The sequence below is a fragment of the Pogona vitticeps genome, chromosome 1 (genome assembly GCF_051106095.1).
Source record: "Pogona vitticeps strain Pit_001003342236 chromosome 1, PviZW2.1, whole genome shotgun sequence".
Classification (NCBI taxonomy): Eukaryota; Metazoa; Chordata; class Lepidosauria; order Squamata; family Agamidae; genus Pogona; species Pogona vitticeps.
This window is the reverse complement of record NC_135783.1, coordinates 283,585,833-283,596,464: the sequence shown is the minus strand read 5'-3', so window position 1 is coordinate 283,596,464 and position 10,632 is coordinate 283,585,833.

Here is a 10,632-nt window from a genome sequence, read left to right as displayed (position 1 = left end):
TGTTTCAGGGTATGTTCAGCTACTGCAGATTTTTCTGGTTGTTTTAGTCTGCAGTGTCTCTCATGTTCTTTGATTCTGGTGTGGATGCTTCGTTTTGTGGTTCCAATATATACCTAGCCACAACTGCAAGGTATCCGGTATACTCCTGCGGTGGTGAGGGGGTCCCTTCTGTCCTTTGCTGATCGTAACATTTGTTGTATTTTTGTGGTGGGCTTGAATACTGTTTGTAAGCTGTGTTTTTTCAAAAGTTTCCCCATGTGGACCATGAGCCCTTTGATGTATGGCAGAAATACTTTATTTGTGGGTGGCTGTTTTTCTTCTTCAGTTTAGTGTTGTTTTCTTGGTTTGATGGCTCTTGTGATTTCATTTTTGGAGTAGCCATTTGCCTGTAGGGCCCAGTTCAGATAGTTGAGTTCAGTGTTGAGAAACTGAGCTTCACAGTTCCGATTTGCACGGTCTACCAGTGTTTTAATTATGCCTCTTTTTTGCTATGGGTGGTGGTTGGAGTTTTTCTGTAGGTACCGGTCTGTGTGGGTGGGTTTTCTGTAGACCTTGTGTCCCAGTCGGAGGTCAGTTTTGCATAGGACCATGACATCTAAGAATGGGAGCTGGCCTTCTATTTCTTTTTCCATGGTGAATTGTATATTAGGGTGGATGCTGTTGAGATGGTTGAGAAATTCTTCCAATTTTTCTTCACCGTGACTCCAAATTGCAAAGGTGTCGTCCACATATTGGAACCAGACTGTGGGTGCAAGGGGTGCTGAAGCCAGGGCACGTTTTTCAAAACTCCATGTAGAATTTTGCTATAGCCAGGCTGAGGGGGCTACCCATGGCCACTCCATCTGTCTGTTCATAGAATTCATTATCCCACTGGATAATGAATTAGGGTGGATGCTGTTTTTTATTCTTCTTCTCTAATGTTGAAAAGTTGGACCATGGATTCAATTCTGGCTTCCTCTTCCTTAAGTGTTGGTCATTGCAAAATATTTACAATCAGGATATACACACAGCATGGGCAGGCACAAAGGAAGACAGTACCTACCTACCTACCTACCTACCTACCTACCTACCTACCTACCTACCTACCTACCTACCTACCTACCTACCTACCTACCTACCTACCTACCTACCTACCTACCTACCTACCTTCCTTCCTTCCTTCCTTCCTTCCTTCCTTCCTTCCTTCATTCATTCATTCATTCATTCATTCATTCATTCATTCATTCATTTGTTCGTAGGGATTTCTGAAAAGCACTTTTTCTTATCATGTTGCACTATAGTACCTGCCACATATGACCCAAAGATATAGAAATTCTCTTAGAGCACCAGCCTACACAGACAGGATTACTTTCAAATTAATTCCACTTCATGTGTCTATTTCACAGGAATACATGTGTCAGAACTCTATGACTTCTATACCTATATGGTTTACATGGCAAAAAAAACATGAAGTTGTTGGAACAAACAGTTGTTTTGCTTTCCCTGTTCAGTGAGCACCATCGTGTGGAAGTGAAAATCTCTGCACTATGAAAGTAATCTTCCCCCAGTCCAATGTTTGCCAAGTACTTTTGGACTACAGTTCCCAAGATTCCTGACCATTAGTTGTGCTGGCTGGAGCTGGTAGAAGCTGAAGTCCAAAACATCAGCAAGACACCAGCTTGGGAGAGGACAAGAGATGCAGCTCCTGGTTTTAGAAGGCTAACTGCAAATACGTAGATCTGGTGACTTCAGTTAGGTTTTACTATTATTTTTTTTCAATTGCCCTCTTACCGACTTTTATTAAATGAACACATTTAATGAATGGCTATCAAGAAAATAATCACCCATAGAAATGGAAGGCTATGTTATTTTTTTCCCTGTTTATTTCTACTCATATTCATGTACCTTCTTTTACATACAAATATATTCATCATTACAACATATTCTTCATACAGCTCCCCCATCAATATAATACACATTTAAGGGAGATTTTTGATAAACCCAAAAATCATTACCCAACAAACTATAAACTTAGCTCCACATACATTTTATATATACCTTAGATATACCACATCCGCAGAATAATTTAAGATAGTGAGGCAAAGGTTAGGATCTTTCACTAAAGACACAATAACCAGTAAGGCAGCACATAATTGAGCTTATATGATAACAGTGAAACTAAACTGATGTTGGTTGTTCTGGGTTTTTCGGGCTCTTTGGCCACGTTCTGAAGGCTCTTTGTGTTGGCCGTGTTTTGAACCCAGAGCACAGGTTACAGTCCTCTGAAGATGCCAGCCACAGAGACTGGTGAAACGTCAGGAAGAACAACCTTCAGAACACAGCCAAAGAGCCCGAAAAACCCAGAACAACCATTAGATCCCAGCCGTGAAAGCCTTCGCAAACATATTAAACTGATGTTATTCTATCCATGTCTATATGCCTGCAATGTACATATAAGCAACACAATGTACATATAAGCAACACGTCCCAACTGACTTCCTAGAATCATTTTAAGTTGTATTCTAAAGGAGTGCATTGTGCATATTTTGATGCTGTGATCTTCTGACTTGTATGGTTATGACTTTGTTTGCCTATGTTATTCTGCATATGTCAATTACTCTGATTTTTGTCTACAGAGCAGCTAATATACAACTAGTATTTTAAAACAAGACGCTTGCAACATAAATGAGCTTATATAACAACAGAACTAAAGTGGCATTAAAGTTACTTGTTTGCTAATAGAGCTCAGTTACTTCTAACATAGCCCAAGCGCTTGATGGTTTTTGTCTCTCAAAATCCTGTATACAAGTGATCTTTAAGCTTACTGGCAAAATTCTGAGCCAAAATTAATAGAACATTTTGAGAAATCACCCCAAAAGAAAGTCATTTGGCAGCTTACTCACAAAATATTACTTGCTATTTTACTCTTACAATGGTCACAGGCAATGCAAGATTTGCACCATTGAGAGGATGAAAAATACAGTTGCTGCTGATGCTGATGCTTCCAAAACCAGCACAAAGAAGGAGAAGAGGAAGCTATGTAGTTGATTATAATGATGGAAATAATCATGTGCAATCTTTTCTCCAGTACATTGTTGGATGACATCTGTTTCTCAGGATGCAGTTTGGCAACATGGTGCTTTCCAATAAATCTGTAAAATAAGTCACCCTTACACACATGGAAACCAGCTCTTGGGGCTGCTGCACCCAAATCTAGGTTTTATCCCATTTTATCCTAAATTGTCTTCTTGGAAACCATAAATTCACTTTACTAGCCTGATGCTAACATAATTATCACTAATTCCTACAAAAATAAGGCAGAAAATCTGGAGGGTTTTCATTTAACTCTATAATTGGACGTGACTTTTCTTCTTATTCAGAGTATGGGGTCAAAAGGCTAAGATACTGAACAAGCTTCAGGTCTCCATAGCGCAGCTCAGACTTCAGATAGAGAAGAACTATGTATTCTTATTATTTCATGACAATGGATAAGGGACAAGGAATAGAAGCAACAAAAATGTCTCTGGTATTTGGTTGTTTCTTCTTTATTTAACGAATTAAAGTATGTCTCTGGAACTGATATGTACTTTTCTTTTAGACCAAAAATCATGATGCATGCTTTCCAGACAAGTTGCTTCATCTATGTTCTTCAAATGTACCATTAAATGTACATGTCCTAAGATCTCTCAATTGAATCCACACACAATATGATTCAAGATTTGCAGAAATCAAGGAGTATCAAAGATCCACACAATTACCGTATTTTTCTCTATATAAGATGCCACCATGTATAAGAGTCTCGCCACTTTTCTAATCCAAAATTAAGAAATCTAAGTGGGGCTTAGCAAATGTAAGGTAAAAAAGATCAAAGTGCTGCAGGATGGCTTTGACCCCCGCTTTCTCCCTTTCTGCTAAGCCCCGTGTGGCTTAGCAAAAGGAGGGGGAAAGGGATCAAAGCAATTCCATGACTGCACGATCATTTTGATCCCTTTCCCCCTTATACAGCTACAGGATTCCTTTGATACTTCCCCCCTCCTTTTGCTAAGCCTCTTGGGATTTAGCAAGCAGAAGGGAAAGCAGGGATCAAAGCCATCCTGCAGCACTTTGATCCCTGCTTTCCTTTTGCTCAGGCTTAGCAAGTGGGGGGGAGCAGGGATCAAAGCCCTGCAGGATCATTTTGATCCCTGCTTTCCCCTCCAGTTGTTTTTGTTCTCTCCTCAGCTTACTCCCATGTATAAGACGGCCCTCAATTTTTAGTCTGAAGATTTTAGACAAAAGCATAGTCTTATACACAAAAAATACGGTAATTGAAATGACATTTTTAACTGAAATTGCGTGCGCATTTTAATCTTTTTTAATTTTGTTTTTAATCCAGCAGTTTGGTGAATGTGCGTATTTGTATTCGTACTTTTTAATCTGTTAGTATTGTAGTTGTTAACCTGGCATTGCTCTAATGTACATATTACTATTTGTACTTATATTTTAAATTTGTGGAAGTTAAATGCCCAAAGTGATAAAAACAGCAATAAAGTATTCATTCATTCATTCATTCATTCATTCATTCATTCATTCAGAATATGACTCTGCTAAACAAGGTCCATTACTGCTGTGTGATACATATAAAGCCATTGAACAAAATAGCCAATTCCATTCATAAAACACCCTGAAACAGTTACCAGGGCACAGCAAACCTGATGCCAAATTAGGTTATCAAGCTAGGATTCTATGAAGGGAGGTGGCACAGTTGCTCCACATGATACACCTCATAACTGACAGAATATCCACAGAAAGGCTACAACAATATCATTCACTTGAAGATAGCAAGATTACAGGAAAAGAGTATGGTACTCCTCAATAGCTGGGATTGTGAGGAAATTTTCTAAGTTGGTTTGCAGCCAGGTTTCCAGAATAAGTATGTATTGATCATCCTGGTTTCTTACTTTTACTTGGAAGATAAGACTTCAAGTGCAACTCTGTTAGTTAGTCTGAATTTTTTGATATCTTTCATTACTAAGAGCCCCAACATCATTCCAGACTGACTGATTAGACATGGATAGTATTACTGTGGTGATCTTTGAGTCATTGTAAACTTCAGCTTACCAGAGATGTTGGAAGCTTTTTAGATAAGAAACAGGAGGCCCTCCTGAAAGAAGAACAGAAGAGGGAAATTTCCAAGATCAAAAAGGATAAAGAGATATTGGAATAAAAGAAAATGACACTTCGTACCTGAAGAATCAAATAGCATTCTGTGCCACTGGAACTATGCAGCCAATGCCAATCTCTTCCCATGGACAGGAGGGATTCAGGACTACCTGATGATGGGACGCACTCTGCTCATTACAGAGCCCTGAAAATATGAACTATAAAAATGAAAATAATTTGCTTCTCTAAGGAGAAGCAAATCTATTTATACGAAGGGTGACATTGAAAAAAAGGAAAGGCCTGCATTTCTTAAAACACTCTCTCACATGGCTGGAATTTAAACACTACTAACCCAAGGAGGAGGAGCAGGCATTTCACAATAGTTGTTTTTCTAGAGCATGTAAGGTATGAGAATGAGGATACCAAGTTCCTCAAAAACACTGATTACAGTCCTCTCCTGCTGATTTGTGTGAGAACAGCTAGAGGATATGTGGAGTAGTTATCTAAAGCAGTGATCCCCAACCTTGGGCCTCCAGATGTTCTTGGACTTCAACTCCCAGAAATCCTGGCCAATAGAGGTGGTGGTGAAGGCTTCTGGGAGTTGTAGTCCAAGAACATCTGGAGGCCCAAGGTTGGGGACCACCAATCTAAAGAACCAAAGGGAACAGCAGCACAAATGGTGTTTATATCACTCTTCCCTGACAGTCAAGAACCGCACAGTTATAGAAATGGAAGGTAACACCTAGGATAATCTTATCCAAACCCCTGTCAATGCAGGAATACACAGGAAAAATACCCCTGACAATGGCCATCCAATAATTGCTTAAAAGTCTCCAGCAAAAGAGCCGCCGCCACCTTTCAAGGAAATCCATGCCACTAGTGAACAGCTCTTAAAAAATTTTAGCTGAAATCTTCTCTCTTGTAATTTGAATCCACTGTTCTCAGCCTTACCCTCTGGAATAACAAAAAAAGAATCTTCCATGTGACAAAACTTGGACGAGGAGCTTCGTCTTGGTGAAGCTAGCAGCTCCCGGGAATAGCTCCCGGGAAAAGCTAGAACCACTTCGGTCTGGGACCCTCCCAGAAACGGGGGGGGGGGGCAGGAAGAGTCAGGAGAGACCCTTCTGCAGCAGTTGGTGAGCCACAGAAGTTAGAAGATTGGGCAGCAACTCGATTTTTCTTTCTTCTGGAAATTTATTTATTTTATTTATTTATTTATTTTATATCCCGCCTATCTAGTCGATAGACCACTCTAGGCGGCTTACAACATAGGATACCACAATAAAACAACAGAATTACATAAAAGAAAACTTTCAACAATTGGGTTAAAACATTAGGAAAGAAAAGAGAAGGGGATCAGGAATTAACTAGGAGGGAAGGCCTGCCGAAACAGCAATGTTTTTAATTGCTTTTTGAAAATACCGAGCGAGGGGGCCGCGCGAATATCAGAGGGAAGGTTGTTCCAGAGGCGAGGAGCCACCGCCGAGAAGGCCCGATTTCTTGTCTTTTCCTTCCGGGCCTCCCTCGGCGTTAGGCTCCTCAGCCTCACCTCCTGGCTCGCGCGAGTGACACGGGTAGATCTTGGTGGTAGAAGGCGTTCCACCAAGTATCGAGGCCCTAAACCGTTTAGGGCTTTGTACGTAAGCGTCAACACTTTGAAGTCGATGCAGAATCTGATGGGCAGCCAATGCAATGCGGCCAGAGTGGGTGAGATGTGTTGGAATTTTTTCACCCCACTGAGGAGTCTGGCCGCCGCATTCTGCACCACCTGAAGTTTCCGCAACAGCCTCAAAGGCAGCCCCACGTAGAGCGCATTACAGTAGTCTAATCTTGAGATTACGAGCGCATGCACCAAAGTGGTGAGCGCCCCAACATCGAGATAGGGCCGCAGCTGGGCTACCCGCCTAAGATGGTAGAAGGCGGTTCGGACCACCGACGCCACCTGGGGTTCCATAGTGAGCGCCGGGTCCAGATGGATCCCCAAGCTGCGGACCCCATCCTTAGCAGGAAGGGTCACCCCCCCAAAAGAGAGGGAGTTTCCCAAGCTCCCGACTGTGGGGGCACCCACCCTTAGTACCTCCGTCTTGTCCGGGTTCAGCCTCAGCCCGTTCTCCTGCATCCATTGCAGTACGGTCCCCAGGCAGCGCTGAGGGAGCAGAACGGCATCTCCTGCGGAAGGTGGAAATGAGATGTAGAGCTGAGTATCATCAGCATACTGATGACACCGAGCTCCACACCCCCTGATGACCCCACCCAGCGGCCTCATATAGATGTTAAACAGCATTGGGGAGATGATCGACCCCTGTGGAACCCCGCAATTGAGATTCCACGGGGCCGAGACGCTCTCCCCAAGCTGGACTCTCTGGGGACGGTCCTCCAAGAAGGAGCGGAGCCAGGCCAGTGCAAGGCCCCCAATTCCCAACTCGGAGAGCCTCCCCAGGAGGATACCGTGGTCAATGGTATCAAAGGCCGCTGAGATGTCGAGGAGGACCAGCAGGGACACGTTGCCCCTGTCGGCCTCTCTCAGTAGGTCATCACACAGGGCGACCAATGCCGTTTCTGTGCCGTGGCGCGGCCTGAAGCCCGACTGAAATGGATCCAGGGCATCTGTTTCGTCCAGGTGCGCCTGGAGCTGGTCGGCCACCACCCTCTCCACCACCTTACTTAGGAAAGAAACATTGGCGACGGGCCTATAATTGCCAATTTCGTCCGCCGCCAAACTTGGTTTCTTCCTGATGGGCCTAATGAGTGTTTCCTTGAGAGCAGATGGAAATCTGCCCTCAAGGAAAGACCCATTAATTATTGCAGTGGCCCATTCCATTGTTGTAGCCCTGGCTGCTTTGATTAGCCAGGCCGGACAGGGGTCAAGGGAGGAGGTGGTGGCACGACAGCGATCAAGCGCCCTGGCGACAGTATCAGGCGTGACAGGCTGAAATGTGTCAAAAATTACCGGGCAAGACGGAGCGCTGGATATCTCAGCTCGACTCACTGTATTCAAAAAAGGACACAGGTCCCGGCGGATGGCCTCCACTTTAGATTTAAAAAATGCTGCAAATTGATCCGTTGTAAGACTAGGGGGAGGCCCATCACCCGGGCCAATTCCGGATAGGTCGCGCACTATACGGAATAATTCCGCCTGCTGGTTGGACGCTTCGCTTATCCGGTTAGTGAAGTATGCTCGACTGGCAGCCTTTACCTTAGCCAGGTAAAGGTTAGTGGCGACCTTAACAGCTATCCAATTGTAATCCGTCGGATCCTTTCTCCATTTGCGCTCTAGCTGTCTCCTAATCCGCTTCAACGCCCGGAGGTCCTGGTTAAACCATGGCGCCGGGCGAGCTCTGCGTTGGAGAGGGCGTTTAGGTGCGATCATGTCTACAGCCCTGACCGCAGCGGCGAACCAGCTGTCCGTCAGAGCCTCGACAGGAGCGCCAGCCAGGTCTGCCATAGCACCTCTCATGGCATCCTGGAATCCAATCGGATCCAGTAGCCTTCGAGGGTGGACCATAACAATAGGTCCCTGCTCCCTGCGAGGGGGGAGGGCCATGTTGAGGTTACATTTTATTAGGTGATGATCCGACCATGGCAGAGGGACCGACTCAAGGTCAGTCACCATCGGACCACTCTCGCTCCAACTGGAGGAAAAAACCAGGTCGAGTGTGTGGCCGCCCATGTGGGTGGGGCCGATGACATGTTGGGACATGTTCAAGAAGGCCATGGTCTCCAAGAACTCAAGAGCTGGTCCGGAAGTCTCTGCCTCCACATGCACATTGAAGTCCCCCAAAACCAACAGCTTCGGGGAGACCAGTAGTGCCACAGAGACAAAGTCCACCAGCTCCGGTAGGGAAATGGCTGGGTCGCGGGGAGCACGGTAGCCCAGCAAGATCCCAATACCATCCCTGGCCCCAATCAACACGTGGAGGGCCTCCAGACCTGGTTTTACCACCGAGGAGTACCTAGTAACCTCCAATATGGATTTGTGAACAATGGCAACTCCCCCCCCCCGTCCTTCCAGTCTACCCTGGTGTTGGACAGCATAACCGGGCGGACAGATGAGTGCTAAGGGGGGACCCCCCTCTCCGCCGATCCATGTTTCGGTTATGCATGCCAGGTCTGCATCCTCCTCCAGGATAAGATCATAAATCACCTGGGCCTTATTGGATACAGACCTGGCATTCAACAACACCAGGCGAAGAGTAGAAGGATGACTGAACTGGCTGCTTCGATACTGAGGGTTGGTCCCAGTCTCAGAACAACGGACAGCCTTCAGACATCTGTCCGTCGTTCTTCTTACACGAGTAGGGACCGGGCCAAAGCCATATCTACCTCTACCCGTCATCACAGAAATATTTTGGGGCCCCTCGCTGGGAGGGCAGGCCTTCCATTCCATCGAAGGGAGGGGGGAGGGAAGGAGGAAAAAGGGGAGGGGAAAAGGGCAGGAAATAGAAAGAGACAGGAGAAAATAATAAGCAAAATTAACTTACTACAAGTGAATCAAATAAACAAAAAAAGGAAAAAATAATAATAAAACACATAAATATTAACCATATACAATAAGCTAGTGCATATAAATAATAAACATAAAATAAACAAGCGTAAATTAAATACAATTGATCAGAATATCGAAGTAAAAAAGAAAGGTAAATAAATAAGTAAAAATAAGAAAACCAGACTAATTACCCCCCCACCCGGCGCCCAGAGCAGACCTTCCCCCCCACGTGGCCTTGTTCTTTCTAGTATAGCTGGCCTGGATGTTAGTAGCGGCGCTGGTGTGCAGTGTTCTTTAAGGAGCCAGTAGACACAGTTTTTACAGTTTTTAGCAAAGGACCCCAGGTCCACGATGTTATAAGTCAACAGGATCCAAAGCACCAGGAACCGAGCTAAGTGGGACTCAAACCCAGCCATTTTCCTCCCTTGAATTAGAGAGGAGACATCCTTCGCAGATGGAAAGAAGCAAGCAGGGAGAGGGGGGCCTGGGGGAAGTTCTTCCAACATGGCGACCGGCGTGCAAACGCTCCGTCGCTCCAGTAACCCCACAGGCTCCCTCCGGGTCCGACGATGACCCTGTACCTTGTGGCTGTCTCCGGACTCGGCGCTCCAACTCAGATCACCCCTCTGACGGGATCTAATCACTGTCCGGGTGCTCGCCGGTCGACACTCTCCATCGCCGGGCCTCGCCGCCAGGGCCTCCGCTGGGATGCCTCCCAGGATCAGGCAGGGCGCAGGCAGGGGTCCGCCGGGCGATGTTCCTGTGACCCACACGTCCGGAGCTCCGAATCCAGCCTCCTCCGGTGGTCAAAAAGAGCTGCCGGGCCTCTGAGCCCAGCCAGCAGCCGGTGGAGCACCCTCTCTATCTCCTGCTCCCACTCCGGCCCCGGCTTGTGAGCTCCAGCTCCGGCTACGCTGCCCTCCAAACCTCCGAGCTCCGAACTCCGCTGTTTGCAGGCAGCCCCTGAGTCCCGAGCACAGGCTCCGCTCCGGCTCCGCTTGTCTCTGGCCAAGCACACCCCAGCC